This window comes from Eublepharis macularius, chromosome 2 (assembly GCF_028583425.1).
Source record: "Eublepharis macularius isolate TG4126 chromosome 2, MPM_Emac_v1.0, whole genome shotgun sequence".
Classification (NCBI taxonomy): domain Eukaryota; kingdom Metazoa; phylum Chordata; class Lepidosauria; order Squamata; family Eublepharidae; genus Eublepharis; species Eublepharis macularius.
This window is the reverse complement of record NC_072791.1, coordinates 38,331,180-38,356,837: the sequence shown is the minus strand read 5'-3', so window position 1 is coordinate 38,356,837 and position 25,658 is coordinate 38,331,180.

The following is a 25,658-nucleotide window of genomic DNA, read 5'->3' as shown; positions in this document are numbered from 1 at the left end:
GGTTTCTTGCCCCTGAGGAAGTCATCTGACAAAAACTGAGAAATGCAAGCTGGCCCTGGTTTGGGCAGGGCATGTATGTGCTTTGACTTTCTTTCTTTGTTCAATCCACACAGGTTTTTGTGGAAAGAAGAAATGGATATATTAATATTACCAGTTACTTGTTTGCTTATGTCTGTTGTGGAGCTCTTTTCCTCAACTTGGTTATAAGAAGTATTAAGGACAGTTTTCTTGAAGACATAAATATTTATGGTAGGGTTGATATTTGTATGTTGCATGTCCTATGGTTGCATTTGTATATGTATTTATGAATGGATGTTATTTATGAATTTGCATATGTATATTTTTCAATAAATTCATAATTCTTGTATTTATATTATCTTAGAGCACTTTGAATGAGCACTTAGTCACTTTAAGAGTAAATGTTATTTATTGTATGGTCAGAGATGTTTACTCTGTACTAGAGATGAGCACAAACCGAAATACGAACCAAAGTTCGGCACAAACCAGGCGGTTCATGATTTGTCAACTGGCAGTTCGTCAGAGCCCATTTCTGATGAACTGCCATGAACTTTAGGCTGGTTCGTTTGGAGGGGGGGGGCTGTCTGGCCAAGATGAGGACCTCTTCCTTGCTTGCTCCATACTGTTGACTGAAGATTCAGGTTTTGGTTTAAACTAGGCTTGGTTTTGAAACTTTTGAGGCCCTAGCTGTATTGACAAGAATAATACTTGATAGTCTAAGAGACTGGTAGAGAAATTGGTGAGTATTTTGAGGCATCTCAAGATGAATAGAGTTCACCTCAGGCAGCAGGGGTTTGAGGAGGGAGAATTAATTGGTTCTAGGAAGTATCTGTTGAACCCTAGGTGCCAACTGGCACAGGTAGAAATGAGTGGGGCACAAAAACCCTCAGCACAGAATTAGTACTGATGACGTAAACCAAGTACGGCAGCATGGTGTTGCCTTCTATGGGTCTGATTTTTAGAATTAACCTACACCACAAGAGATGAAATTGAGATTAAATAGATTTCACTGCTAGGGGTGTACACTGAAAAAACATTCTTTCAGATCTGGGGCATCCAAACCAACTATGCACCATTTTTTTCCAGCTGGGGTGTTGCTGTCTTGGATGTGATAGGATTTCTTTTTTCATTATCATGAGATTCTATCCCATTCTTTGCAATGAGGGATTCCAAGCTCTTTGGGGAAACTTTTTTTGCACTGAATGGCACCAAAATCGCATAGAATAGTCTTCTCTCTAAACCACTGACTCACTGAGTTTTTCCTCAGTTACACTACACAAACACACAACAACAGACCCTGAAAAAGATGAATGTTGGCAGGTGCACACTAAGGGAAAGCGGGGCAGAGGCAGCAACATTAAAAACAATCCTGCTTTATATTCACACTTCTTTTTCTATAGTGCCAATAAATTATTAACTTTGGTGTCATGTTTCCTTGTCCTTAGGCCCAGGAAAATGTCTTTAGAATTGCAGCCTATGATCAACATTTTACTCAGCGTTTATCAAGTGTAATTGATTGAACAGACCATTCCCCCCTCCCCTTAGCACTTTTCTTCACAGCAATGGTCCAGTGCCCAGGGAAGGAGAGACCAGGGTCTGGGTAATACTGGAAAACAAACCAAGATGCACCTCTAGCAGGTTTATTCAGATGTAAGCCCCATGTTAATCAACAGTGCTTACTCCCGGGATGTCAGGTGCCTGGCATCACCTGTCATGCTCAGATTCAGTCCCACTGGCATTTGTGCTTGTGGGTTAATGATTCCTGTGCTTCATGTTATGACTCCATTGCTTGAACTGTCAAAAACTGTTAACCTTGCTTCTAGGACCCGCAATGAGAAAGTATGTGAGGGGAGTGTTTACTCTTGGTGTTATTTGTCTACTCCTTTGAACCTCTCGCCTTAGCCTGGAAGAGACTCCAGCACAACCTTGAGGACCCTCATCCATTCTTCCTGTTCTCCCCCCCCCCCTAACTGTGTTTCCAATGTCTGCTAGCTGACGTTAGATTGGTGGGTGGGAGCTTGAAAGTTAGCCATGCTTTGGAATCTATACCTGCTTGAAATTTTCATATAACCATTAATCCTGACAAAGATGATATAAGTGTATGATACTGGCAGCTTATCAATAAAGAACATTTACTCAAGTAGTGAAGTTGCTTGGGAGTTGCTTGGCATCCTTACACTGGGAAGTATCTTTCAAATTTCAGCCTATGATTGAAGTTCCCCTTCTGAACATTTCCAAAGCTGATAGGGAGGGAGGAGCCCCCCCTTCATGAGGACCTGATTGGCAGCAAGACAATGCCTTTCTCTGGGTAGCATTTATGCACATTGCATAAGGTCTCTCTCCCCTTGGATATGATTGGTGAAAATTGTTTAGGAAAACAAGATGCGGCCCTGCAAAGCAAGTCAAGTGCCTGCCTGCTTCTGTAAAGTATGAAACAAAACACACTAACGTTTGGGTGGGACGGACTCATAACCATTTAGTTTCCTGAATTTGGTTCAGGATTCTGGAAGCTGCTTTAACAAAACAAAACAACGATGTCCTGGTGTTTGTTTGTTTGTTTGGCTTGTTTTACCTTATGGGAGTTATTTTTTTTTCCATTCTGATATAATCTTAATGATTTAGTAATTATTGGTTTTTTTAATCACTATCATTGTTCCCCTGAACTAATTATTCTCCCTTTTCCCTTGTTTTTTCAGAGATCAGTGAGACATCCTGAATGAGCAGATAAATGATTGTTTCAAAGACATGATTAAGGAAGGATCAATGTTGCAGCCTTTACAAAGAGAATGGTTTGCCTCCAATCCCAACCCAGTTGACAAAATTATAGCAAGTTAATGATAGGTGTTCTTAGCAGTAAGGAGAACAAATACTGAAATAAATATTGGGACCAACCCCCAAATAGTTTAAGAGGCATCAAAGATACACCACAAACATTACATTTTTGTGCAATACCTGAAGCTGCTTTTTATGAAAAAAAATTGTTTCAGTTCAAAAGCCACCATGTCTTTGTGCATACAGTATAATAATAAATGAACAATTTACATTCTTGTCCTTTCCCCCTATCAGTTCATAATGGGGAAAAATGATCCGGCAAGACAAACTTTCCCCTAAAATTTCACCCCAAATGGAAGCAGTTCCTCCTTAGATGAAACATATCTCTGTGCAAGATTAATTCAAAGCAAATTTGGAGATACCTTTTTGAAAAAAAAATCTGTGGAATTCCATGAAAGCTTGTGTGGACTATGATCTGGGTGATCCAGGTTCAATTCCCCAGCTATCTGGTGACCTTGGGCCCGTCACAAACTCTCAGTTTAACCTACCTCACAGGGTTGTTGTGAAGATAAAATGGAGCAAAGGAGAATTATGTAAGCCACTTCGGGTCTCCGTTGGGGAGAAAGGTGGTGTGTAAATAAATAAATAAATAAATACATACATACATACATACATACATACATACATACATAACATTTGACATGTTGCTAAGTGTAAAGTGATGCACATTGGGACAAAAAAACCCTATCTTTAAATAGATACTGCTACGGTCTGAACTGGCTGAGACTGAGATGGAAAGAGACCTTGGGGTGTAGTGGCTAACTCAATGAAAGTGTGTGGCAGTAGTGAAAAAGACAAACTCCATGCTGGGAATTATTAGGAAAGGGATTGAGAATAAAATGCAAACATTGTAATAATTGTGCAGCGTCATTTGAAATACTGTACTGAAATACATTTGAAATACTGGAAAAAAGGACTGAAAAGGGTAACCAAGATGATTAGGTGCACCTGTCCAATGAGTAAATGTTGGAGAGTCTGGGACTTTCTAGTTTAGAAAAAAGAATAAGAGGGGAAATGATAAAAGTTTATAAAATTATTCCTAGGGTGGGGGAAAGTAAATAGAGGGAATTTTCTTTCTCTTCCATAATACTAGAATATTGGTTCACCCAATTAAGTTGATAGGCAGTAGATAAACAAAAAGAAATATTTCTTTATTCAATGGATAATTAAATTGTGGAATTCACAGCCAGTAGAGATAGTGATGGTCTCAAGCAGAAATGGCTTTAAAAAGACATCCATAGAGGATATGGCTACTAGTTCTGCTGCGTAAAGGGAATCTCCATTTTCTGATGCAATAAACCTCTGAAACATAGTGCAACATCAAGGAAAGACCTTCGCCCTCCAGAGTAACTGGTTGCCCAGTATGTAAAACAGGCTGCTGGACAAGATGAGCTACTGGTCTGATCCAGGACTCTTCTTATGTGTTTAAGCTTGCTGGCTGACCTTGGGTCAGTCCCACTCATTTTAGACTACCTCTTTCTGCACGGCTGAGGTTCTGCTTTAGGTGTTGTTGTTGCCTCATTGGACTGATGTACAGAAAGCAACAAGGGATCAAGCAAGAGATCTCTGAACTAGACTCTTCCATGAAAAACAATCCCTCTACACAAACCAGAAACTGGCAGATGTTTACCAAAACCAGAGAAACTATCTATTGCACACTACTTACGGAATTACAGAACAAGAAGGAGAAGAAATTCTAAAAATTCCTGCATGTAAAAGGGAACAAGACCACTTTGGATCCACCTAGCAACATTATCAACCTCTCCAGCCACAAACTGAGCCAAGCAGAGGAATCTGTCCTCTCACATGGACTATCTTTTTGCCCAGCCAGACCCACACAAACCATACAACTTTGTGGAGACCTGGAGGCCTATTTTAGACACCTAAGACTGAAAGAATTCTTCGACTTCCGGTTTGGGATCCATGGAGGTCTAACGCAGCTCTAAGTGCAGAGCTGACCGGGCTGCCGTTTCAGCGGCCGGAGGGGCACAAATAGCTCCCGGCCACCTGCTCTCAGGCGGAGAACAGGCAAAGAACGCTCAAAGACCTCAGGGCGCGTCGATCTCGGGTGAGGGGGGGTTCTGCGCTAAGGACTCTCTCTCGACCCTTGAGGTCCCACCCTTTGACAGGTCGGCATAGATCTCTGCGGCAGACCCGGGGCCAGTGCGGCTGGCATAAGACCTTTGTGCCCAAGCTTCAACAGGGGGAAAACAAACGGAAAGAGAACTTAAGATTGAAGCAGTGATTACAACCCAGAAAGACGTTTGAAAAGGTAAAGATCACTATCTCCTGAATTGGGATGAACTGTTAAGAGTAACGAAGTTTTAAAAGGACTTTTTAAACTGCAACAGACTTACTATAAGGAGGGGGAAACCCGGCAAGAAATAGATTGGAAAAAGGACTAAGTAAAAAGAAGTAATTTAAGAAAAGGGACATTTGTTTATCATACCTGTGGTTGAGAATCGATAGCAGGCTGTGGGAAAAATTCTACCATCGCGAGAGCTGCAGCGGAGAGTCGGGAAACAGGAAGTACGTAATAGTGATAGAGTCGTCAGAAGGAGATGGCCCCTACTGGAAGACAGGAAGAAGGGCATCGCCATTTTTGAACAGGGAAGGGCTTTGGCTTCAGCAAGGGCGGAAGTAGGACATCTTGGATTGCAAAAGGGTACAGAGAAACCATAGAGAAAAGACGCCCGACATTTTGGATTTTCGGAGCGATTTTTGTTTATTTAAAGGACCGGGACTTTTAAATTAGTTAAAAGGATTATTAATTTGGACACCACGGAGCTAAGAAAACGTGCAGACTCGTGGGAGCGAGGTAAATCGAGCCCCACGATGTCGAAGAAAGAGTGGCAAGCAGCCATAGAGAACTTGGACAAAAAATTTTGTGAAATGCTAAAGGAGCTTAAAGAAACAAAATTGGAGTTGGTGAAAGAAGTCAAAGATGTCAAAGAGACAGTTAAAAATGAGCTGGCAGAAGTAAAAAAGGGAATGGAGACGATACAAACCGACTTGCAGGCAGCGCAGCAAAAAGTTAACGATGTGGAGAAGGCGATGGACAATCTTACAGAGACGCAGTGAACGGATATGAGAGTAATGAGGGGAAGAATGGCAGTTGCGGAGAGTAAATACATGGAGAAGCAGCTGAGGTTTTGAGGTTTGCCGGAAGTAGAAGGAAAGACAGCAAAAGAACAGGTGACTGAAGTGTTAGCTGAATACCTGGAAAAGGAGGAGGAGGAGGTTGTGGCTTTCCTGGATGTGGTGTACCGAATAAATTCCAGATTTGCGACCCAGAGAAAGGTACCAAGGGATGTGATAGTGCAATTTACGACAAGGAATGTAAGGGAAATGATAGTGGCTAAGCAATTTCAAGATCCACTGATAGTTGATGGCAAGACAATTATCATCATGAAGGAGTTACCCAGATCGGTGCTCTTGGACTGGAAAAAATACAAAGTGTTAGTCCAGACTTTGAAAGACATGAAAGTAAGATATAGATGGGAATTACCGGAAGGGATATCTTTTGAATTTGGAGGAGTAAGAAAGCGCATCAGATCTGAATTGGAAATGGAAAGGTTCATGACGGACAATGAAAAAGACTTACCAACAACAAGGCCTTGAATATGGAGTGCAAAGTTTTATCGTGGAATGTAAATGGACTCAACTCACCTAATAAGCGAAAAAGTATTTTCCACTGGCTATTAAAACAGAAATGTGATATAGTTTTCTTACAAGAGACTCATATTAGAAATCAGGACGTAAAATACCTTAAAGTAAGTAAATTGGGCATTGAATTTGTAGTGGCCTCAAAAAAGAAAAAAAGGGGAGTGGTATTATATATAAAAGAAGAGCTGCAGCCAAAGGTGATAATTAGAGATGGGGAAGCCAGATTTATAGCAGTGGAATGTATTTGGAATTTAAAGAAAGTGTTGGTGATTGGAATATATGCACCTAACGGGGCTAAAGAGTGCTTTTTTGAGGATTTAAAGAAGCAACTAGATGAACTTTCATATGATCAGATAATACTTGCAGGAGACTTCAATGGAGTTACGAATTTGGAACAGGATAAGAAATCAGCCACTACACAAAAGAAAAGAGGACTATTACCAAAGACTTTTTTTGGATTAATGCAACAGAAAGCGTTGGAAGATGTGTGGAGAACGCAGAATCCCATAAGCAGACAATATACCTTTTTCTCTGCAAGACATTCTACCTTATCGCGTATTGATATGATCTGGGCCTCAAAGGACTTAGTACTTTGGACTAAGGAAGCAGAAATAATGCCTATGGTAGGCTCAGATCATAATCCAATTATGTGGAAGTTTGGAAAAAGAATTAAGAGAAAAGGATGGAGAATAAATGAGGATTTGTTGCAAGAGGGAGAAAATATGGAAATGTTGAGAAGGGAGACTAAATTCTTCATACAGTACAACATGAATCAAGAAGTACCAACCAATAAGGTATGGGACACGTATAAGGCAGTAATCAGAGGTGTATTAATGGACTTAAATGGAAGACTTCGAAGGAAAAAAGAGGAGAAGAGACAGGAGATTATGGAAAAAATAAAAGCCAAAGAAATACAGCTGAAGAAAAGACCAGGGAAAAAGAAAATATATCAGGATATTAAAATCCTTCAGGAGCAGTTGACGGCTATGAACAATAAAGAATTGGAATGGAATCTTAAAAGACTGAATCAAAAGTCGTTTGAAGGGGCGAATAAACCTGGGAAATTTTTGGCATGGCAATTGAAGAAAAGAAAGGAGAAAAAGATAATAAATAAAATATGTGATGACAATAAAGTACACTTGGAACAGGTAGCTATTAGCAGAGCCTTTTATAAATTCTACGCTAAATTGTATGATAAGAAAGAAGTGAATAAAGATGCGATAGCTGCATATTTGGAGAAAATGAAGCTTCCAGTAATTTCCGAGAAGTGGAGAGTTAAACTAAACAGCGAAGTAACAGAAGAAGAGATAAGGAAGGCAATACAGTCAACAAACTTAGGAAAAGCGCCAGGGCCTGATGGACTTACAGCTAAGTTTTACAAGGCAATGGCCAATGAACTGGTACCGTTTTTAAAAGAGGTGATCAATGGTGTTTTGAGGGACCAAAGGATCCCAGATACCTGGAGTGAAGCAAATATATCATTGATCCCCAAAGAAGGACAGGACTTGACCAATGTCAAAAACTACAGACCTATCTCTTTACTCAATAATGACTACAAAATTTTTGCAAAGATCTTGGCGGAGAGAATAAAGGGATGGCTAGCCGAAGTTATTGGAGAAGAACAAGCAGGCTTTTTACCAAATAGACAAATTAGAGACAACCTAAGGACAGTTATAAACGCTATAGAATATTATGACAGGCGATGTGATAAGGAGGTTGGTTTCTTCTTTGTAGACGCTGAAAAAGCATTTGACAATTTGAACTGGGACTTTATGTTTGCCACCATGGAACAGCTACAAATGGGGGAAAGGTTCATAAGAGCAGTGAGAGAAATTTATAGAGACCAGAGTGCAGCAATTGTGGTGAATGACGAGCTGACTAAAAAATTGATTATTGGAAAGGGTACAAGACAAGGTTGCCCGCTATCCCCATTGTTGTTTATTTTGGTTCTTGAAATTTTGATGATGCAGATTCGAGAAGACAATGCAATCCGTGGTATAAAGATAAAAGACTTTTCCTATAAGGTCAGAGCGTTTGCAGATGATATAATGTTAATTGTGGAAGATCCAATTGAAAACATGCCTAAGGTAATAGAAAAAATTAAAGAGTTTGGAGACTTGGCAGGTTTCTATGTAAACAAAAAGAAATCAAAGATTTTATGTAAGAATATGACCTGTTATTAACAGAAATATAATCTGTTATTAACAGAAATAACAGATCGTGAGGTAACAAGTAAGGTGAAGTACTTGGGAATTGAATTGACTGCAAAAAATATAGATCTATTCAAGAATAATTATGAGAAACTATGGACTCAAATAGAGCATGATTTGATTAAATGGAATAGACTGAACTTGTCATGGCTGGGAAGAATTGCAGTAATCAAGATGAACGTGTTACCAAGAGTTATGTTTCTGTTACAGACGATACCAATCATTAGGGACTCCAAGCAATTTGATAAATGGCAGAGGAAAATATCAGAGTTTGTGTGGGCAGGCAGGAAGCCTCGAGTGAAAATGAAAGTGTTACAGGATGCAAAAGAAAGAGGGGGAATGCAACTGCCCAATTTGAGACTTTATTATGATGCAATTTGTCTGGTATGGTTGAAGGATTGGATCATATTGAAAAATCGCAAACTGCTGGCCTTAGAGGGATACAAAAAATTATTTGGATGGCATGCATACCTATGGTATGACAAAGTAAAAGCAGATTCTATGTTTCTGCATCACTATATTCGGAGAAGCCTCTTTACAATTTGGAAGAAGTATAAAGAATACCTACAAGAAGGAATTCCCTCCTGGGTGGTTCCATATGAAGTAATAGATCCAAGAACGGTCGACAATGAACAACAGTGTTTAACGTATAAGGAGATAACTCAAATAGAATCTTCTAAAATAAGAATAAGAACGCAACAAGAGTTGTCTCCGAATTACGACTGGTTTCAATATAGACAGGTTAGAGATCTTTATTACTCAGACTGTGCGAAGGGAGGGATAAGGATGGAGGACTCAGAATTAGAGAAAGTAATTTTACAAGAAGACCAAAAGGAAATTTCCAAGGTTTATAAAGTGTTGTTAAAATGGTATACTGAAGATGAGATAGTCAAAGTGCAAATGGTGAAGTGGGCTATAAACTTTAACAAAGAAATAACAATGGAGGCGTGGGAATACTTGTGGAAACATACATTGAAAACCATGACATGTACCAATATTAAAGAGAATATTTACAAAATGATCTACCGTTGGTATCTGACGCCAAAGAAGATTGCGCTAGGGAACTCGAATATGTCTAATAAATGCTGGAAATGTAAAAAACATGAGGGATCAATGTAACACATGTGGTGGACTTGCGAGGTAGCTAGGCAGTACTGGGGGGAAATAATAAGAGCAATGAGTGAGATTTTACAATTTCAAGTTAATAAGAACCCAGAACTCCTGCTACTGAACTTGGGAATGGAAGACATTCCAGCACAACATAGGACACTGATATTTTATATGACGGCAGCAGCCAGACTTTTGTATGCGCAGAAGTGGAAAGTACAAGAAGTGCCAACTATTGAGGACTGGATTTACAAATTGCTGTACATGGCGGAGATGGACAAAATGACAAGAAAACTGAGAGACCTTGATCCAGGGCAGTTTAACACGGACTGGGGAAAGCTGAAACAATATCTGGTGAAAAAATGGGAGGTGGGAGGAGAACTGTGGCAGTTTGAAAACTATTGAGGTACACAGGAGGAGAGAAGTGACTATACCGAGGGGGTGGAGAGTTAATGGAAAAATTCTAAGCAACTTTATATGATTTTTAAGTATTATATTAAGTAGTGTTGATACTATGAGAATTATTGGGATAGAAATTAATTAATCTATATTTTTTGGAAAGATAACCGTATAACATAGAGTGAATATATACATACATACGTAAATTTAAAGATAGGTCTAATTGTTAGACTTATGGTATATGTATAGATAAAGAACAATATATAGAATAGAAGCCTAAGCAAATGACAATAAGTGTGTATAATAAGTATGTGTATAGCAGTATTGGAATTGATGTATAAAGGGGGGCAAATTGTTTGTCCCATATCGAAGAGAATAGAAGGAGTAAGATAAAATATAGGTTATCAAAATGAATATTATTAGTAGTTTTAATGAAGAAGATAGATTAAGAGGTTTTTATTTATATGACAACTTATATGACAATCTATATGCGAAAGGAAGTGGAAATAGTGCTTAGAAGAATCTGAAAGTATATTATAATAAATAAATAAAATAAGTATGAAGGGAGTAGAGGGAAAGTGGATAGGGGGTTGGAAAACTGTTGGAAGTCAACAAAAAGGGGGGGAAAGGGAGGGGGTTAGAATTAGAAGGAATTAAAGAATGTGATTATAATTGTTATTATATGTTTCTAATCCAATAAAAATTCTTTAAAAAAAAAAGACTGAAAGAATTCTTCAACTACTCTGCTGAACAAAACGATGAACAAAGCACTGAACAGACACCATCACAGCAGCAATCACCCTCCCAACCCAGCAATGCACAATCATTGTTACAAAGCTCCAGAAAAAAGAATTCCACATGGATACCCCCTGAGGGCCGCAACTCCTCACTGGACTTTTACACTGAATGCTTCCATCAACGTACCCAGGCGGAGATAATTGACAAACAACAACACCTAAAGCAGAACCTCAGCCGTGCAGAAAGAGATGCCATAAACAGCCTCCAAAATAATTCTGGCATTGTAATCAAGGAAGCTGACAAAGGCGGAGCAGTTATCATCATGGACAAACATAACTACACACAAGAAGCAGAAAGACAACTCTCCAACACGACATTCTATAAAATACTACCTTCTGACCCCACGGAGCAATACAAAAGGGAACTCAATAAAATATTAAAGACACTCCCCATGGACATACAAGAATGCATCCATACGGACACACCCCAGGAACCACGACCAGGAAGATTCTACCTACTACCCCAAATCCACAAACCAGGTAACCCGGGACGCCCCATTTTTTCAGGAATAGGCACTATTAGGGATGTGCAGTTCGGGTTAATTAAACCCAAATAAAACCCGAATCAACCCTGATTTGGCTTGATTCAGGTTTCCTGAATCGACTCAGGTTTCCCCGAATCGATTCAGGTAATCTGAATCAGCATTATCTGAATCGATTCGGGTCGATTCGGAGGTTTGGGTAAGCTTTTCAATGGGAAAAAGCCTCCCCAGGCTTCCCTGAAGCCTGGGGGAGGCATTTTCCCACCAAATCAAGCCAAAATTGGTGGTGACTTTCCTCTAACTCCACTCTAACAACTCCCCAAGTTTCAGACCGATTGGACTTTGGGGGGGGGCATGTTATGGCCCCCCAAACCAGGTCCCCCTATCCTCGCCTAAAAAGAGCAGAGCTTTAGCTTGCTGCTGCTGATCTTCTAGCTCCTAAGTTGTGCTTGCTGCTGCTGATCTTCATTATTTCCTATGGGGTAAAAATGAAGATGCAGCCATGCAGGCTTGTCTTGCCAGGGGTGGCATTTTGCATGCAGACAACCACCCCCTGACACCCCCACCACCTACAGAGAAGGCTGGCCAGCCTGCCCCATTGTTCCCAATGCTGAGCAGAACCAATCTCACATCAAAGAAGGAAGGAGACTCACAATGACTCAAGTTTAAAAAAAACTTTATTTTCTCACTTTTAAAGTACAACAGGTCAACAAATCATGTCAAATCACACTAATTGTCCCCCACAAAAAAAGGACTACACAATTCACTACACATCAAAGAATCTGGCCAGCCTTCTCTGTAGGTGGTGGGGGTGTCAGGGGGTGGTTGTCTGTGTGTCAGGTCAGGTGCTCTTTCCCAGGGACATGTTGGTACTCAGAAGTTTGCCCAACATTGTGGCACCCCTGGGCTGTGCATAATTGCCCGGGGAAAGAGAGTTTAGAAGTTCCCAAAGGGAAAGTGCTGGCCAGCCTGTTCCTGGGGTTATGGCGGGTGTGGGGCTGCTGGGGGTGGATTTGGGTCTGTGAGGGGCTAATGTGGGGATTTGGGTCTGTGTGTGGCAGCTGGGGGGGAATTGGGTTCGTGTGGGGCAGTAGGGGGTGGACTTTGGGGGCTGAGAACACCTACTTGGGGAGGCCATGAGATGCCCCCCCCAAGTGGGAGCAGGCTGAGCCTTGGTGGGGGGTGGGAGTAGAGGTGGGAGAAGGGCCCCTGAGGGTTGGAGGGCATTTTGCATGCAAAATGCCACCCCTGGCAACACAAGCCTCCCCCAGCTGTCAGTGGTAGAGATTAGAGCACCTATTGGGGAGGCCATGAAATGTCCCCCCCCCCAAGTGGGAGCAGGCTGAGACTTGGTGAAGGGTGGGAGGAAAGGTGGGATAAGGACCCCTGTGGGTTGGGGGGCATTTTGCATGCAACATGCCACCCCTAGCAAGACAAGTCTGCATGGCTGCATCTTCATTTTACCCCATAGGAAATAATGAAGATCAGCAGCAGCAAGCACAACTTAGGAGCTAGGAGATCAGCAGCAGCAAGCTAAAGCTCTGCTCTTTTTTAGTCGAGGATAGGGGGACCTGGTTTGGGGGGCCGTAACATGGCCCCCCAAAGTCCAATCGGTCTGAAACTTGGGGGGTTGTTATAGGGGAGTTAGAGAAAGGCCCCCACCAATTTTGACTTGATTCGATGGGAAAATGCCTCCCCCAAGCTTCAGGGAAGCCTGGGGGATGCTTTTTCCCATTGAAAAGCTTACCCGAACCCCCGAATCAAGCCGAATCGATCCCCAAATCGCTATACCCGATTTGGATATAGCTGTTCCCGAACTGGCTTCTCGATTTGGGAAAGCCGAACCACTGTGCCTTTGCACACCCCTAGGCACTATCACAGTAGGAGTCACAGGATACATGGACTCTATTCTCAGGCCCTATGCCACCAGCACACCCAGCTATTTACGGGACATCACTGGCTTCCTCAGGAAAATACAGTCCATTGACAACCTACCAGATGACACCATCCTAGCAACCATGGATGTGGAGGCCCTGTACACCAATATCCCACATGCAGACGGACTGCAAGCCATAAGGAATATTATCCTGGACAAAACCACAGCACACTGAACTTTGCCACTTTTTACTCACTCACAATTACTTCAAATTTTGTGACAGCTTATATCTACAGGTTAATGGCACAGCCATGGGCACACTCATGGCACCACAATATGCTAACATATTCATGCGGACTTGGAGCAACACTTCCTCAGCTCCCATCCACTGAAACCACTACTATACTTAAGATTCTTGGATGACATCTTCATCATTTGGACCCATGGGAAGGAAGCCCTTGAGAGATTTCATCAGGACTTCAACAACTTTCACCCTACTATCAACCTGAGCCTGGACCACTCTACACAACAGGTACACTTCCTGGACACCACTATACAACTACATAAAGGACAGAAAAATATCACCTTATACTGGAACCCCACAGACCGATACTCGTATCTACATGTCTCCAGCTACCACCCGAAACATACTACTCGGTCAATTGTCTACAGCCAAGCCTTATGTTACAATCGTATCTGCTCCAATGCTCTTGATCAGGACTCCCACTTAAGAGATTTACAACAAGCATTTTTGGGACTACAGTACCCACCAAATGAAGTGAGGAAACAAATCGACAGGGCCAGACTAGTACCCAGAAACAGCCTGCTCCAGGACAAACCTAAAGGAACTAACAACAGAACACCACTGGTGTGGGAACTATGGTTCCCAGCTCAAACCCATCCAATGTATCATCAGTGAGCTACAACCCATCCTGGAAAATGATACCTCTCTCTCAGAAGTCCTGGGTGGAAGACCTTTCCTTGCCTACAGACAGCCCCCCAATCTTAAACGACTTCTCACTTACAATCATGAATCGGCTAGCAGAGTCACCAGCACAGGTACCAGGCCCTGCAACAGACCCAGATGCCAGCTCTGCCCCTATATCTACCCAGGAAATACAATTACAGGACCCAATGGCATCAACTACACTGTCTCTGGCTCTTACAACTGCTCATCCTCCAATCTGATATATGCCCTCATGTGCCAACAATGTCCATCTGCTCTGTACATTGGACAAACCAGCCAACCTCTGTGCAAAAGAATAAATGGACACAAATCTGACATTAAAAATGGCAACATCCAGAAACCAGTGGGAGAACATTTCAATCTACCAGGACATTCCATCAAGGACTTAAAGGTCACTGTAGTTCAACAGAAACCTTCCAAAAACAAAATCCAGCGGGAAGCTGCTGAATTGGAATTCATATGTAAATTTGACTCAGTCAAGCTAGGATTGAATAGAGACTATGAATGGTTATCTCATTATCAGAAGTAACTGACTTCCTTAACAGAAGCAAACTGATCACCATATCAGAAGCTACTGTTTGCATCTACTCCGCCCTCCCTTCTCCACCTATATATCTGACCAGTTTCTTCTTTTTTTGATTTTGCTACTACAGACTAACACGGCTAACTCCTCTGCATCTTTGCCTTTCTGTTATCAATTATCATGTCAACCAGTGAGGGCAGCAATTGCTCAATGTTGTTGTTCACTGCTTTAGTGAATTGAAAGTAACCTAAGTGTATGATTTAACTCAGACCTAACAAAGTTTTGTTTGTTTGTTGCCAATAAATACGTTTTCAGTTTTGTGCTTATTTTTTCCTTCCACTAGGGTGCCATCTCTTTATGAGTGGGGTTGCACATCTGTACAGCATCATCAAGTAAACCACAAACATCTGTCATTATACTTTAATTATAGTTTATACACAGTCATTTCTGCAGATGAATCAACAACATACCACCATGTGGGATCTGCCATAACTCACATGGGTCGCACAGTAGCTTGCAGACTCCCCAAGGAATCATTGGTTTCAAGTCCCTGGCACTGAATTAAATAAAGATACAGCTGTGGAGAAAAGCCCACCATTTATTTTTACTCTTTTAATTCATTGCAGACATTGTAAGTTAACATTTCACTACTTGCCACTTTGTGACTGCAACTAGATTCTGACTGGCTTCTGCTCACTTTTGGGTGCAGTTCTGGATTCCTAAATTTAAAGGAAATGGATTAGATAAGATAATAATTATAGTTTGCTTGACCAGTGTGCAAGGAAAGGCTCTTTTATATGACTTATGCAGTCTAGACTTTTTACAAGGAAAATGTATACCAAAAATATCATGCCAAGAAGCATGAATGAAATAAAATTCCACTTGTGAGACAGATAATTTAAAGTAGGCCTGTTTATTGATATGAATGCTCTGCACATCTGTGCCTTTTAAGAGCATAAATGTCTACCAAGTAGAAGTCTCATAGGGAGGGTGGAGTGAGGGGCAATCCCTCCACTTTGTGTGATTATATACTTATATGATAAATTAAATGTCAGCCACTGCAGTTCAAATCATGATATGCACAGTCTGCCACCTGCTCCAGCTGTGTGGCTAGTGGTACCCCCAAGTTCATGGGTGCCTGTCCTGGTGCATGCCTTCTTCAACCTACCTCCTCTTCTCTCTTTCTCTGGCTGAGAGGGCTGAGCCAGTACATTAGACTCAGGATGATGCTCTAGCTGCCTGATTTCTGTTATCCAAACAAAGGCCTTTTCATGGCCCCTCCTACCCAGCCTCTGCCTTGGTAAATTCAGGCGCTTGGGAGAGCCCCCCCCCCAAAAAAGTGCCAGTATGTGAAACTGGCGTATGGTTCCACAGAAATAGCAATGGTTTTACCTCTTCAGAAATGGTTATTTCAACTGATCTTGCTTTTATCAATAGTTTATCTAGGGCTCAACAAACTTCGGATATTTTGAGAATAATAAAGATTCTTTTTCATGCAGATTTTGCCTTTCCAACATGTAACTGTAATTGAAACATTTATTATATTTATTTTATGAAATATTTTGAAGGTTTTCAATATAAGTTTGCCTTTCTATGGGCATTCAGGGAACCTATGCAGATTGGCTGCTCAATTAACTTCAATGGATTGTGCACAGAGCTGACCTAAGACTAAACTACACTGAAATACCATAGTAGTTTCAGAAAGACTCTGTAGCCTGAGGAAGCCCTAATGAACCACTCTAAGAGGCTACTAGATTAGGGTTGATAGGTTGCACACCATAGTGGGCAACTTCCCGACTCCACAATCCGTGCTCTTGCTGCTACTTAATGTAGTATAGTGGGTGGAGTTATGTTTAATGGTGCTGTGATGTCACTTCCAGTTACATAATTGAAAGTGATGTCATGGTGTCATGCAACAATCTAGGATTTCCCCAGATCTCTATGATAAAGACCATAGAGATTTGGGAAATCCCTAGCACATCATGTGACATCATGACATCACTTTCAAGTATACAATTGGATGTAACATTACAGTGTCCCACACACCACTTGTTTCCACAGTCTCTGCCCCTCAAATTGTTCCTGGGGGTTGTCAGCCAAAGGCAAAGTCTGGCAACCCTATTCTAGATCATGAGCTAGCCCTAAAACACTAAGCCTTGGAGAAAATTTGTTTAATACCGGTCTGAGCTATCAGAAATCTTCATATTGTAGGACTTTTGTAAAGAGGAAACCAGGCCACAAGCTGAAAAGCCTGGGAAACAAACACTCAAGTCAGGCAAAGAAAGATTTGGAGCATGGGGTGTGTTTGTTAACCTTGCTATTGTTTAGGATGATAAAAGGTGGGAGACAGTTATCAGAAGAAATGGAGAAGAAAGGAGAGAGAGTTACCTGCAAGTATGGAGGAGAGAAGCTACCTCATAGAGGGGAATGATGGAGAGCCAGTGGTTTGGTGTAGTGGTTAAGAGCACAAGACTCCAATCTGGAGAGCAGGGTTTGATTCTCCACTCCTCCACTTGAAGCCAGCTGGGTGACCTTGGGTCAGTCACAGCTAGACATGGGCACGATCATAAAAAATATTCTGATGTAGCAGTTCGTGGATCTGGGCTGCTGCCGAACGCAGGTTCCTGGTTCTAACCGATTAAGTCTTGTTTCCAGACGGGAATCGGGAATCAGGGAGGCCAGTGCCCAGAGCAACCGTAGTCAGGCTGTTGAGCGCGCGCTCCAAGTCCTGAGTCGCCCCTGCCCACACAACAAGCTGGCTGTCCCGGTGCGCTGTGGAGCTGGCAACAGCGCGAGTGGCTCAGAGGCTGCCTGCGCCATTCACCTTCCCCGCAAGACAAGGGGCGGCCAGCTGGTCCGCACTCCCCTTGTCCTGGGGAAAGGCAAACAGTGCAGGTGGCCTCCCAGCCTCCCGCGCTGCCTTTTGCCTTTCCCCAGGACAAGGGGCGGCTGGCTTGCCCATGCGCCCCTTGTCCTGGGGAAAGACGAACGGCACGGGCAGCCTCCTAACCTCCCATGCTGCCTTTTGCCTTTCCTTTGTGCCCACCCCCATCCTCCTCCCTCCCCTGGGTTGCTGCTCCGTGTTTGGAAGGAAGCCTGCTAATCAAGGAAAGCTGGGCTTCCATTCGTGTTTTGAGGGCAAACACAGCTCATTTCACAGCTGATTTCACAGCTGAAATCTTTGGGATTAACCTATCTGCCTGGAATATAAAGAGATGGGCTGGGACATCAATGTCCATTTTTCTGTCCCGTGCAAATCCAAAGCATCTTCCGACACAAAAATAAGAAAAAGAAGGAGAAGGGTAGGAAATCTTCCAAGTGAAGAGCAGGCCAGTGAGCCAGTTCTTCCCTGATTTCCACTGCAACAAGAAGTGCCTCTGAGCAGGCCTGGGCCTGCAAGTACATTGTTTGTGGTTTGTTTGTTTTAAAAATGAGGAAACAAACTTAGTTAGGGAGTAAGAGTGCCTTTTGTCAGATATAGCTCTGACTCGCAAAAGCTCATACCCAGGCAATCTAATTGGTCTTTAAGGCACTACTGGACCCAAATCTTGCTCTTTTTAAAAAATAGACTAGTTAAGAAAACACAACATGTGTTCTATATAAAACAAAGAGAAAGAAAAGCATCACTGTACAGTTTAATTTAAAATTTTGGACTACTAACTTGAGCAGATAATCCTGAATATAAAGGAAGTCCTTGGCTTCAACAATTATGAAGAAAATTAGTCTTAAAATGTATTGAAGCTCAAGCCACGATCCTTCTATGTATTAAGCCTTTCTATGAAGCAGCTGACAATTTCTGATCAGAACTGCCAGTTAACCATAGCTCCTGACTAATTTAAAGCCAGAGGGAATCACTTGTCACTTCTCTAAAAATGAGCAAGCTTTGTGAATGACATTTACCTTCATTTTCTTGTACCTGGATGAGCAATATCTTCATATGCCCTATGAGCTAATAGATTCCATGTTAAAAATAGGAAGCCACTCAGAAAAAGAAAATCTAGAAACAAACCTTGCTGTTCTTTTTTTTAAATGTTGTTATTTCATAAGTTTAGAATATAATTAAGAAATAAATTTACATACTTATAAATAATCATATTTAGAATTTGTGGATAGTACTAATGCTGAGCCAAAAATATTTTAAAAGGATTTTTTTCTATTTTGAAATGGGTGTGAGATTAACACCATTGTGCTGTCAATGCTTCTGATTTGTGCGTTATTGGCAGTGGGGGTGACAGTACTCTCTGTATGTGTTGCCATCTTTTCCCCTTTTGCCCAATCGAGATCAGAACAAGGGCAGGAAACACAGACATTATCACAAAGCAGCTTTCACTGGCTACATGGATTTGTCATGAAGCCACTTCAGAGTGAGGGTATTACATCTTTCGGCTTGCATGTAAAGGACAAAATGACACCCATCCCCATTGGTGAGTGCAATTTCCATTATAGGCAAGTTAAGACTTTGCTGTCTCCCCTCCCCATGCAAATACACAAACAAATATTAGAATGGCACTTTGAATATTTGAACAACACAGCATTTATTTATGATTAGTTTATAAAATTTAGGACTGATTTAATTGTGGCTGAGTCATTTTTCCTGAACGTTTTTATCTGCCATGCCCCTAGAAGGCTTTCTTAGCTTTGATTTTTTAAATCTGTAATTGTGAACTCACTGGGAATTCAGAAATCAAGGCAATAGACTGTGTTAGAATGTTAGTTTGCAATAGTGCAATAGCAGTCACTAATTTTTTAAAAAATTGAGAAAGCTGGCTGTGGGACAGCTCGTAAAATGACATCCATGACTGTTGAAAAAGCCAGTTGGGCTGCACTGCACTATTAGAAAGGAATACAGTGAAGCAGCCTGTCAAACATTTATAAACAGGTTGATGAACAGGCAGGCAAACTGATAATAGAACAATTGACTCCCAGTTTGCTACCCACCAACAGGATGTGAGCTGAATCGGTGGGTGTTTGAGCATCCCTAGTTTTAGCCACATAGCTGTTGTGTATAGGGGTGTGTATAATGAAATTCCTGAGTTGAAGATATACACAGAAATCACTGTTTGGGGTCATTACCTTGATTTACTAGAACAGCAATACAAATCCAAGATGCTCAGGGATAGTACAGATCCCTCTGTATTACAGGACCTGTTCCCCCGTGCCCCACCCCTGCCAAGTTCCAGCAATGCAGCATGTGCTGGTATTCTTCTTTGATTCTACTGAGTTCCTGGGAAATGACATTTCTCCCTTCTAATCAGATCTTTGTAAAGGATAGCTCCTAGTCAATCTTGCAAAAGGCACTCCCAGCCAATTAAGCTGCAATGAGCTCCTCCTGACTCCTTTGGTTCTTTTGAAAACCTGGGGGAATTTCAGCGGCATTAGAATGGCAATTCAAATTTGCCATAATTTGCTTGAAACTTGAATGATCAGGACAGGTAAAGCAGTAGTCACTAGAGGTATGGAGTAAGAAAGCTTCTCATTTGTTTTTTGTTCTGGGAGTTCTAGAATAATTCTGTTCCACTACTGGTTTGTTCCAGGCTGGCCACTGCTAGCTCAGAATGGATCCATTTAGGTTATTTTTCATTTTCATGAGTTTCAGCCTGTTGTGCGTGCATTGTCCATGCATGCACAAATGGATGCTTTTCTTTTCAAGGGGGGTGAGGTGGGGAAATGAAGTTATGAGGCAGCTGTTTTTGCATGCAACAGCACCAAAATCACACAGAAAACAGTCCTCCATCTAAACCCACCAAGTTTGAGAGCACGGGGTCTGTGTTTATGTCTTCTCCAAGGAAAGCTTAGAGAAGGCATGTGTCAAGGCAAGTATTGTGTTACACAGTGTGCATGCACACACACACACTGTTCTTTTCAAGGGTGGGTGGTGGCTGGGCAAACAAGGCTCCATTTGCGCTTAACCAAAAACTGCATCATCAAAAACCCTTTGATCCAATGAGTTTCTCCTCAAGCACATGAAAACTCACAAAACCGTGGACCCCAAAGGCGTTGAGTGTTGGCAGGGAACTCACAAGGAACGTGGCACTGTTACAGCATGCCAGCATAGCTGGCAAGCAGGAAAGCGTTCCACTGCCAACTAGCACAGTGCAGCTAAATAAATAAAAACATTGCTTCTTTATGACAGCAAAGGCAATGAATTATTACCTTTGAGTCCTCTGTCATGCCATGTTTCCCTGTGCCTTGTAGTTTCATTTCCATGATCTCCTCACCCTAATCTTCTTTGCAGCAGCTCAGGATTCCCTGTTTAAACCCGCAATCTGCCAGCCTGTACTTCCACTGTGTGTAAAAGCTCACAGAAAGAGAGGGTTGTTAACAACAACAACAACAACAACAACAACAATAGACTTATATACTGCCCTTTAGGACAACTTAATGCCCACTCAGAGCGGTTTACAAAGTATGCCATTATTATCCCCACAACAATAATCACCCTGTGAGGTGGGTGGGGCTGAGAGAGCTCCAGAGAGCCAGCTGGCTTCAAGTGGAGGAGTGGGGAATCAAACCCGGCTCTCCACATTAGTGTTCCGTGCTCTCTGGCACTACACCAAACTGGCTCTTAGATAGGAACACGAGAGAGAGAAGTGTGTGGCTGTGCAGAGAGGGACCTATTTTGGAGGTCTGTAAAATTGACCCCTTTGTTAAATCTGCTGGAAACTTAGAGGGTCTTTATATTAAAGGGAGGACCATATTCTGTGCAAATTTGGTGCCATTAACTTTATAAACAGCTACCCTAGACCCTCACATGTATTCTCCATCGAAAACAATAGTCTTGAACTTCAGAACCTTAAAAAACACACAGATTTGAATCCAAACCTGCAAAGTCCTATCTGGAAATAAGCAATCATGGTAAAAATCCCCCCTCTCGAAAGTCTGACTTTAAAATTATAATGAAATTTTTCTCAGTGCACACAGGGATGGGATTTTATGGTTTCCCTGTTGCTGCAGCAGCAATGGGGTTTCCACATGGCAGACTTCCCTGCAATTTCTTTGCACCAATCCCCCCATAGTGACAACATCCTCTCCCCTCAGCCTTTTGGATTTTTTAAAAAAAATTGGAACTAGAATAGTGTTATATCAATATACCTTTGAAAGTACACGTATAGCATATTCTTAAAAATTCCCAGCTTTCATTTTTTTAAAAAAATAAGTCTGTAGCTCCTACTCTTTTGAAGATATGCCATTCAAACTCCTTAAAGGAAGGAGGTAGAGACTTATTTTTTTAAAAAAGAAAGCTGATAATTCAGAGAAAGCAGCTACCCTTATAGTTACAATGATATATTGATTTAACAATATTCTTGTACATTTTTTTAAAATAAAAAGCCTCCTGGTGGTAGGAAAAGGAAATTACTGCCCTGGAATCAGGGAAAATGGCTGCAATGTGGGCCCCAAAATCCAAATTTTCTCACCCTCACATCAGTCATCCAGGCTTCATTACAATATTTCCCAAATTTCAGAACAAAACAGGTTTAAGAAAGACTGAAGAAAAGCCAGGGAAACCCCAGGAGGTGCACAAATGCACCACAATGTTGTATGGTAGTAGGAAAAAAATCCCTGCTTTCCAGTTCATATGTTGCCTTCTACATAAAGGAAGGAAAGAAGGAGAAGGGTGAGGAGAGTGTGTGTAAGCTCAAAAATCACATGTCATCATATAGAAAAGGAAGATGTAAAGGAGTAAACATCCCAGTCTCGCAGTGCAGAAAGGATTCAATGGAAATGCAATCACTATTGTCAATCACTGAACACATGGTATAAAATTCTGCAAAATAAATAGAACCAGTAAGCAATGTTCCTTGATTAAGATTAGGGTTGGCAGGTATACTGTGTTCATTTTTAAAAAAGAAAAGCCAAAATACATGATTTACATAAAATATTGATATTTATGCACATTCTGTTTATAATTAATTTGCATAGCAGTGTCACATTTTCAGGCTTTGCTCCACAAAGAAAAACTAACAATCTGTATTTCATTTATATGTTGTTCTATTTAAAAAAAAGAAACATTTTGTAAGTAAATTTTAATCATTTCAAGCTACACTGTTTCAGAAAGATAGGCAAGGTATTATTTTAAACAAACAAAAACAAACAAACAATAATGAGATTATGGCAAAAGCAGGACATGAACTGCAGTGCTCCAAACCCAAACTGTATTGCTTCTTTCAGTGGCTCTGTTCAAATATAACAGTATGAAATAAACTATAGTTTATTTTAACTATGGTAAATTTGTGAAACAAGGATTTGTTTGGGTTGACAAATAACCAGTTTCATCAACTTCACTCTATCCACTGGGGAGCAAGCCAGGATTAATCCAGGATGTCATGCAAAATCAAAGTTAATCCTAACTATGGCTAATAAACGAACTCCAAGCCATGGTTTTGAATTCTGATTTGACTTACTCTAACTATAGTGGATGGAGTGGCCTGAATTTGAAAGTTCACAATAACCCTAGTTAGTTTTATTAAAACATGGTGTTGAATGATCTGAACTGAGTCAGAGTATCATACAATACACCACACCTTAGTTCTTCATTATATTCCCCCTCCCCTTTTACATTTGTCTTTGTTAACAAGGAATTAAATTGCTGCTGAATTGTTCTAAAGAGAAAAAAGTAACCCAGAATTCAGTGTGATGGCAAAACATATACAGTGTATTGATAAGAAACACCCTTGTAAGAAGGCATCAGTTGTTAAAAACCCATGCTGGAAACACACAGGAAACTCTTTAATATGAAAGAAGATGTAGTCCACCTGACAGACCTTTATTTACTTCTTGTCTACTTTATTTATATTCAATTTTTCTCCCCAAGAGTAGCTTACATGATTCTTCTTTCCTCCATTTTGCCACCCTAGTCGGAATGAAGAGACAGACATAATCTTGGATCTATGGGCCACTTTATTAAATTAACCTCAACCATAAACCACAACACTAATAACTGCAGCAAGGACCGACTGGCAGTACAGGCCAAGCCACGGGGTCTCACATGGATCTCCATCTTAACCTGCCTGGGTGAGTCCCAAAGCCCCAGGTGCGAGACCTCCATCCAGATGGCTAAGACCTGGCCAGCCAGGCAATTGGGTTCCCCCCCTTTCAAGCTCCTCTGCCTCAGCTGTACAGCAGTGAGGGAAGGACTTGCACATGGGGTTCCCCCCAAGCAGTCTGTCCCACGCTGGCAGCTGTCACAAGCAGTACCAGCCACTCCTGGCAGACCCCTCTTCCCCCTCAATGGGAGAAGCACCAAGGGTGCTCACTGTTCTGCTCCCTTTCCCAAACTCTATCCTGCCACCACCAGGGTCAAGCCTCTGCTTAGGCCCTAGTGCCCCAAAAATGCATGAGATGCTCCACCGGGGTGGGCTAAATCTGCCCGAGACCAGCATCTCTCCTAAATGCAGCAAATTGTCCTACCACCCTGTCGTAGACCTGTCTCATGCTGGGGGCAACTGCTAGCGTATAGCCCTGTATCCTTCGGCCTCCCAAATTGCCATAACTCCTGGGGCATCTGCGTAGGTCACAGGTCGGCCTCTGGGGCAAGCTGCCAAAACTACTCCATCTGTTGGCAAGACAAAGCATCTGCCACACCATTGTTAATTCCCGGAATGTGTTTGGCTTTAAATAATATGTTCCACCGGAGGCATAGTAGGGTGAAGGCTCTAACAAGCCTCATGACCCTAGGCGATTTAGAAGTCAGAGAGTTGACTACATGAACTACTGCCTGATTGTCACATCAGAAGTGGACATAGTGGGATTCGGTTTCGTTTTCTCAGCCATGCCGGACGCTCCTCTCGGCTGGTCCGGGAGGAAACGACCGGGCACCCTGACCGGGCGGCTGATCCGCAAGGATTAGCCCCCAGGACTCCCAGGGAGGGAGCCAGGGTCCGGGACGCGGCAGGAAGAACTCCCCGAAATCAATGCGGGGGGGGGAATTGCCCGTTTGTCCCTATGGAGGCCGGCAGATGTGCGCGGCGCCTCGAGTGCCGCCGGGCAACGAGAAACGGCAAGTAAAAGAAACAGGCGGAAGCCTGTAAACAAGCGAATCCCTTCTGTTCTACAAGCGTTTGTGAAGGAGAGGTTGATCTGAAGAAGACTCGCTCTTCCCCTTCGTTGAGTTCCAGAATTTTGTTGGCGCCCCCCCCCCCAAATGGCAGCAAAGAAGCAAAGTCCCGCTCTCGGTAAGTCAATCTCGGCTACCTTGAAGGGGGAGTCGCTCGAAGAGTTGGTGCGCAGGGCGGTGGTGGAAGCTATAACACCCTTTGTTGACAAGCTGAACGAAACTGATCAAAGGGTGGGCTTAATTGAAAGCGAGGTGAAAACCATTAAGGCAGCAGCAGGGGGGGGCAGAAAAGTCTGCTCTGGAAAGTGCGTCACTTGTGAAGGCTACAAAAAAGGAGCTGAAGTTGGTGGAGAACCAGCTGATCGGGCTACAGGTGGAACGAACGCAGACAATTTTGCGTCTCCAAAACGTGAAAGAGGAGGAAAATGAGGATCTGTGGGATTTGGTCTCGGAACTACTGGCGACACCCGCGAGGACGACTAAAGAAGAGGTTAAAAGCGCCATTTTGGAGGTCCGTCGGGCTTCTTCAAAATATGCAACAAAGCGACAGTTGCCTCGTGAGATCATTATTGACTTTTCATCTAAAAAGATTCGGGACACCATCCTATATAACTCATACAATGCGGATTTGGACTTTATGGGTTTGAAAGTCAAGATTTTGAAGGACGTTCCATTTCTAGTCCGGAAACGGCGTTTTAAATATAAAAAGTTTGCAGCTCTTCTGAGG